General features: G+C 38.1%; 1 pseudogene; it reads left to right on the forward strand.

The window, feature by feature from the left end:
* The first annotated feature begins 2,301 nt into the window (after positions 1-2,301).
* LOC116267934 (BTB/POZ domain-containing protein NPY2-like) lies at positions 2,302-4,354 on the forward strand (annotated as a pseudogene).
* The last annotated feature ends 3,551 nt before the right edge of the window (positions 4,355-7,905 follow it).

A 7,905-nucleotide genomic window follows, 5' to 3' on the forward strand; every position in this document is an offset into this window, starting at 1 on the left:
TCTAGAGGCTGCTAAAACTTTTTCTTTTTCTTGTTTGGAAATAAGGACGCTATCTCTTTCTTTGGATAATTTCATTTGGTTTCTTCTCCACTTAACTTTGTAAGAAGTTCATGAATGAGTGGAGGAGAGGCTAAGGATAGTAAGGCTAACCTTATTTGTTCAAATTCGGGTCGTAGCCTTGAAGAAATTGAAAAAATCTAATTCATCAACTTCATCTCTTCTAATCTCATGACAATTACATTCCATTCCTAGTTTAGGACTAAGTTGATCTAACTTATTCCACACACTAGAGATTTCCATAAAATAATCTCTAACATTTTCTCTCCTTGTTGATATTTGTGCCTTTTGAATCAAAAGATACTTTTAGGCTATATCTTTTGGGTAAACATCCATTGAGATATTCCCAAACTCACTAGTTTTTTCATAATACATGAGATTTGGGCAATTCTTGTAAATCTATTCTTTAATCCTAGAGATCTTGTCTTCCAAATCATCTAATTTCTTATAGTATTCATTCATAGCATTTTGTCTTTCTTCTCCTTCTAATTCTTTCACAATCCCATTTTCTACTTGATCAAATGAGAGGAGGAGTGGACGTACCTCTTATGAAACCCCATAAATATTTTCCTTTGATATGCATCTCGATGCATTTTGCCACAAAGTGTAGTTGGTTCCATCAAGTTTGTATGGAGCATGATAACTTCCTCCTTCAATCGATATTTTGGAGTCCTCCATGAGAGCAAGATAATAATCTCCAAGGCAGTCAAAAAGCACTTCTAAATATTTCACCAAACAGTCGGTGACCAGTGACAGAAAAAGTCTTCAAGAAGCAGCAAAAAATGCCCTTTTCTTCTTCAACAAACAGAAATTTGAAGCCTTAATCTTGGTGCAAGTATGTACTGGAAATGCAGTGAAGACAGCTGCCCTTATTCGGCAAAACAGCAGATTTGTGTTTGCCGAAAAAGTGAGCAGGAAAATAAGCAGTTTGTGCACCTGAAGGCTTTGTATTTGATGCAGTCATAGAAATAACCAATTTCAGAAATCCTCCAACGAACCAGTAGCTCCAAACAGTAAAACAACTTCTGAAAATTCTTCAAGAAGCAGCCCAGTGGCTCTGATACCATGAAAATGTGATTGTAACAGTCACAAATCAAACATATAACAGAAATGGCACTAAGGCCAAGTGAACAAGGATAATCTTTTATTCAAATGAAAATGTAATGGCTGTAACAACACAGCTACTCTTTACAAGAAACTGTTACACATATTTATACAAGAAAGAATAAGGAAGGAGGAGCTGAACTTAGCCGTTGGGCTAGTTCCAACAGCTCATAATAGAGCCGTTGGAACTGGCCAATGGCTAGCTCAGCAGAAAAAGAAAAAAAAATTAAACAAAAAAGGATAAATAAACTAAAACCTAACTAAGAACTAAGATGTAACAACTAACAAAGAAATCCTATTTCTTAACATGGAATGCACGACAACACCTAAATCCTCGGGTATGTCGGAATGGTGTGTTATATATATATATATATATATATATATATATATATATGTAACTCTTATATTGGCATGCCAGGCTTCATTGGACATACATGCCCTTTCGATACAAAAAACATGGTTACAAGTCTATCCTACATTTGTGCAGCATATGCGTTTAAAGTTTTAAACAATGATGTGTTTATGAATTAATTCCAGACCATTACAGCATAATAGTATAAGACGATCTTTCACTATAATTTTGTTGTGTTCCACTGTCCTGTACCTGTACCCATGTCTAGCCATGTCAACATTGGTGCTGGTCCTTTCCAGGTGAGTCCATATGACATTAATAATGCTTGTTTCCTTCCCATGCACAGCTTTCAGGAGTATTATTCAGTTTAGTTTGGTTACTATAACTTATATATTTTGTAATTTTTGTGGAAGTCTTGACCAATCGAAATTTTTAAATGCAGATATGTTGCACCAGAGTTGGCTGCTGACTTCATTGTTAATGTTGGGGATGTCAAATTTTATTTACACAAGTTATTGACTGTCATTTCCGGATGATATAGTGTTGAGTACAACATAAGGTTTTGCTTTTTCTTCTCCTACTTTATTTTCCTCTTCATTTGTATGGTTCTGGATATGAGGAATTGGTGTCACACAAATTGGTTGTCTTAACACCCTTGGTTTCGTTGTTCTATGTGTTGTAGTGTTTACATAACTTTAAATATGCGAAGTTGTTGCCGTGCTGCCATAAACAGAGGATTCATCGTGCTAAATTTTTATTTTCCTTGCATGATGCAGTTTCCTCTTCTTTCAAAGAGTGCACGGATGCAAATGCTAGTGAGCAACAATAATGAAAAAAATAATGATGAAGTTCACATTCCTGACATTCCTGGGGAGCCTCAGCTTTTGAAATTTGTGCAAAGTTTTGTTACGGGATGACAGTTACACTAAATGCTTACAATGTTGTTGCTGCACGCTGTGCCGCCGAATACTTGGAAATGCATGAAGCAGTTGAGAAAGGCAACTTGATTTACAAAATTGAAGTGTTCCTGGATTCAACCATTTGTAGGAGTTGGAAGGATTCCATCATTGTGCTTCAGGCTACAAGGTCATTATTTCCATGGTCTGAAGAACTGAAGGTGGTTGCTCGTTGCATTGACTCTATCGCATCCAGGGCATCTGGTGAGCCAACAAAGGTGGACTGGTCTTACAGCTACAACAGGAAGAAGCTTGCATCTGAAAATGGCACCGACCCTCATTGGAATGGAATTCAAAGACATATAACCATTCCAAAGGATTGGTGGGTTGAAGATCTTTGTGAGCTTGAGATTGACTTCTATAAGCAAGTGATTGTATCTATCAAATCAAAGGGAAATATGTCATCCGACTTGGTTGGTGAAGCTCTTAAAGCTTATGCACTAAAGCGACTTCCTGCCTTTGACAGGGATAAGGTTCATGGAAGTGAAGCAGCCAGAAAACGATCACTTGTTGAAACTATTATTTGGTTGTTGCCTTCAAAGAAAGGGAGTGTATCTTGTACATTCTTGCTAAAGCTGTTGAAAGCAGGAATTTTGCTGGATATTGTGAGATAGCAAAGAGAGAGATTGTGAAGAGAATAGTTGTACAGCTGGATGAGGCTGCTGCAGTTGATCTCCTGATGCCAGCATCAGTTAGTGAAAATGGGTTGTATGATATTGACCTTGTGCAAAATATTGTCCATGAATTTTTAGTGCAGGAGCAAAATGCTAGGATTGGCCATCCTGTGGTGCCTGATGGGCAACTGCCTGATGAGAGTAGGACGTTGGCTTCTGTTTCTTCTGTTTCTTATGCTTCTCAGCTTGCAGTGGCAAATGTTATGGATGGATATCTTTTGGAGATTGCCCATGATCCCAATCTTCCTGTAGCCAAGTTTATTGATCTGGCTGAGATGCTACCAGATACTGCACGCCCTGTTCATGATGGGCTTTATCAAGCAATCGACAGGTATCTTAAGGTATGCTACTCTTTGTTAAACCTTCCTTCTTATTGAACATGAGGCTAAACAATTACAGTAAGTCGTTTGAACAAGAAGTTATGCAATGTTGCATAAATTCAAGTTTTCAACTTGAATAACATTTAAAGATGGAGACCCTAAAAATATATTCGGAAATCACACTCTCTCTCATTTCTGTATTCAGTATTTGCCATCCAAGAAAACAATTTTTAAACTTCAGAACAGTTTGAATTTGGAATAATTGTGAATAACAAATTATTGAAGAAAGAAGAAATCTTCTCACTGCACATAGTGGTTGAGATGCGTTCTCTGATTCTTTGAGTGTATTTGTATCTGTAGGAGCATTCTGGTATAAGCAAGGGTGATAAGAAGAGGCTGTGCAGTCTGATGGACTGTAAGAAACTGTCAGCTGCAGCATGTAGCCATGCCGTCCAGAACGATAGACTTCCCCTACGTGTGGTGGTCCAAGTGTTGTTCTTTGAACAGGCAAGGGGAGGAGCTGCTGGTGGAATTGGGGTGACAGGTATGCCTAGTACACTGAGGACCTTCCTACCTGAGAATGGTGGATCCCATGGGATTTCGAGGACAGCCACAATCAACAAAGAGGATGACTGGGATGGAACACTTATCACATCAGCTGAGCTAAGGACCATTAAAGGGGACTTGACATCCGTGAGGGTTGGAGTGGACAAGACTGACATTACAGATGCAAAACATGCTGAGAGAGTGAGAAGCAAGGTGAGAGGGATTCTCAAGTCCAAGAAGATCTTTATTAAGCTCTGGTCAAGCAAAGAGGAGGGTAAAAATAGCATAATATCCATATATGCTATATATAATATCCATACATGTATTCTATATATCTGTATATAAATAATTATACATACATATAATATATATACATATACATACATATATGCTATATATCTGTATATAAATAATTATACATACGTATAATATACATACATATATGCTATATATTTATATATAAATAATTATACATACGTATAATATATATACATATATGTCAATGCACACACGTACAAATGTATATATTATGCACATATATATATATATATATATATATATATATATATATATATATATATATATATATATATATTTATATATATATATATATATATATATATATATATTTATATATATATATATATTTTTATATATATATATATATATATTTATATATATATATATATATATATTATATATATATTTATATATGTACATATAGTGTTGTGTAATATGTGTGTACACATGTATAATATAATATATATAATATGTACAATGCATACATAACATATCTATGGTAGTAGACTTTGTACATATTTATATATAGATATTAATATATGTATGTAATACATATCTATATATTCACACATAATGTACATATGTATGTACACATATAATACAAATATGTACATATATATGTTAGATGTATATGTATATATTACGTAAATACATATTTATGTTAGATGTACATATATATATATATATATATATGTATATGCATATATGTTGTATGTACATACATTATAAGTACATATTTGTATATTATATGCACATGAATACATATATATATGTATGTGCATATATAGATATATGTATAAAATAATATTAATATGCAGATATTTATAGTATGAACGTCTACGTCCATATGTCTGCATATATGTGTTATATACATACATACACATATCTATTAACGTATATATACAACGTCCTAGCAATGGAAGGGGACGGCACTGGGCTGCCTGCTACACCTGATGGATGGAGTGTGGTTGCTGCAGCCCTCAGATGGCCAAGAGAGACAGCAACATGATGGAGGAGTGCTCGGATGGAGGCAGGGGCTCGGCCTGCCTGGCCGAGGTCACCTTGGTGCTTATGACTATGTTCGGTGGAAGGGTGCAGCAATGGAGGCTGCAAGAAGAGGTTGCCCGATGAAGTGGAGGTGGTGAACTGAGATGCACACGACCAATCTTTGGAGAGGGAACCTAACTAGTTAGACTCCAAGGGGACAAGCGAAGCTCGGAACAAGGAGGTGAGCTTGGTATAGGTTTAGGTAGGCTCGGTTTAGGTGAAGCGGGTTAGGTCTAGTTGGAAATGGTTTGGTAGTGGAGTGGGCTTGGTCTAGACGTGAAAGGGAGGTTAATTGCTAAGAGGGTCGGTTATGACTTAGAGATAGGTGAAGGGTTGTGCGAGGGAGGGTGGAGAGTTACACGAGAGAAGATGACACTAATGATTAGGATCAGTTAGGCTAAGGGGTTTAAGTCAAGAGACATGCGAGGGCAGTGGTTCACTATTGATGGGTGAAGGATAGTAATGACGAGGAGGAGGAGTTAGCATGAGGTGGAGGTATATTAACGCTTGCATGAAGTGGAAAGGGTCGGTTATGAGAGGTGAAGAGGCTAAGAGGTTTGAGAAGGGTCTCCCTAGCTAAGGAAATTGAATACGTACCATAACTCCTCAATGATGGCTGAAGATGGTGCGAGTCGAGGTGAATGGTTGAAGAGACACTCGGTGGAGGGATTTGTAACTCTCGTCTTTTAAGACAGGGAGCTCAAGAGGAGGCTGCGACGTGTAACGGTTGCAGCCTGCACCCTCTCCTTAACTCGATTTAGTGCCCTTTTGATGGGAATACCCTTGCCAATTAATTCGAACTCTAGTAAGGAATCAAACTGACCATGGGCAAATCAAACCATTCCTGCAGGTGATCCGGACTCATTTTTTTCTGATCTTTCGATGGCTAGTGATTGTGAGGCCCCAATTCTTGACTGGTATGTCATTAGTACTCACTTGACCAAGAATTAAATGCCATTAGTACTGACCATAAAAAATTAGTGCTGACTATGACATTAATACGGTAACAAAAAATGGAAAGGAAAGGTTATCATTGTATGCTATTAGAAGAAGGAGATATATGCCATTAGAAGAAGGAGATATATCCATCACTGTAGGAATTAGGTTCAAGCTTTCCCCAGCCCTGCTCCGAATTATTGAATTGATTTGATGATTCAATCAATCTATCTTAGGCGAACGAGAGTATATCTCGATCAGGGTGGATCTATATAAAGATCGCTTGTTTTGTTTCCATGAAAATCAAATAGAAGCAATTTGATTGGTATGATCCATGGCTTAAATTAACCAGCCAAAAAAACTACTTGTTACAAATAAAATCCCACAGTGTGATGGGCGGTGTGTACAAGGCCTGGGAATGAATTCACCGCCGTATGGCTGACCTGCGATTATTGTCTGACCTGAATCAGTGACCTTCACTCTCATTAATGGAAAGGTTATGGAAAAGTCCTTTGGAATAATTTTTTGGTTGTGCGAACCAAGTCAAAGGTATACGGCCTGAGGATTGATCTCCGACTCCGGCCGCCTATTAGGCATTGCCAAAGTTAATTCCTCTTTCTTATTCTTAAGCAAGCCCCCGCATTCGGCTATAGCCGAACCCCCTGAATCGGGAGCTGCTTCATGAGCAAAGCGTAGGACTGATTCAGACTCACTCTGATAGACTATCAGACAGGAATTTTTGAAAAGACAAAACATCCCCCCACTTGACGAGCAAAGCCCACAAAGCACTCGCAAATCAGCCCTCTCCACAGCCCCTAGGATTTCCCCCGTGGCGAATCTACGTTCGATTGATTCAATATCAATGAACCTAGAAGAAGTGTAATGATCATATGTCTGTAATGCATTGTCGAGGCGTATTCTTAAAGTACCAATATCTACGACCGTAGGCTAGCTGAAAATCTGAGTTTATCGGAATCTTCTTCCTTTTGAAAAAAGCCGTTCCACAGTGGTAAAGTCTTATCTCGTGTGCGCTGACCCGTGCCCCAGCAGCACAAAAGGGCGGCGAGCGGTTTCCTGAAAACTAGCTTCTGATACATAGTATAAATAATGAAAGATCCAGTATTTCAAAATTGTGTCTAGAATGACCGGAAAGGTAGAAACGAGACCGGATATAGTTTTCTCATTCTGAACAAATCCAAAAAGGTTCATTGCTTCAGCCCAGAATACGATTAATCCAGCGTGGGCCAAGTGAGCTTCCAGCTTTCAGTGCCATACAGGGTGGGAATCCAGAAGTGATGCTTCTATGGTGGAAGCCGAGTATGGTATGTAGGCACATAATGCCTCAATACTTTTAGATTTTATATCTAATAAACGCATAGGTGGGAAGGGACACCAGCGACTACAGCGTTATCCAGCCACCCATGGAGCGTGTAGCCTGATCGTAGCCTTTCAAGAAAGTCCTGACCTTTCCATAACCTTTCCAGAACGTCCTTTCCATTTTGTTGATGGATAATGGCATACAATTGCATTTGTGGTATGGATATATGGTACTCAATCCATTAGGAGTACCTTTGCGGATCCATGGATCCATACATTTCGATCGGCCTGGATCA

The sequence above is a fragment of the Nymphaea colorata genome, unplaced genomic scaffold (genome assembly GCF_008831285.2).
Source record: "Nymphaea colorata isolate Beijing-Zhang1983 unplaced genomic scaffold, ASM883128v2 scaffold0010, whole genome shotgun sequence".
Taxonomy (NCBI): Eukaryota; Viridiplantae; Streptophyta; class Magnoliopsida; order Nymphaeales; family Nymphaeaceae; genus Nymphaea; species Nymphaea colorata.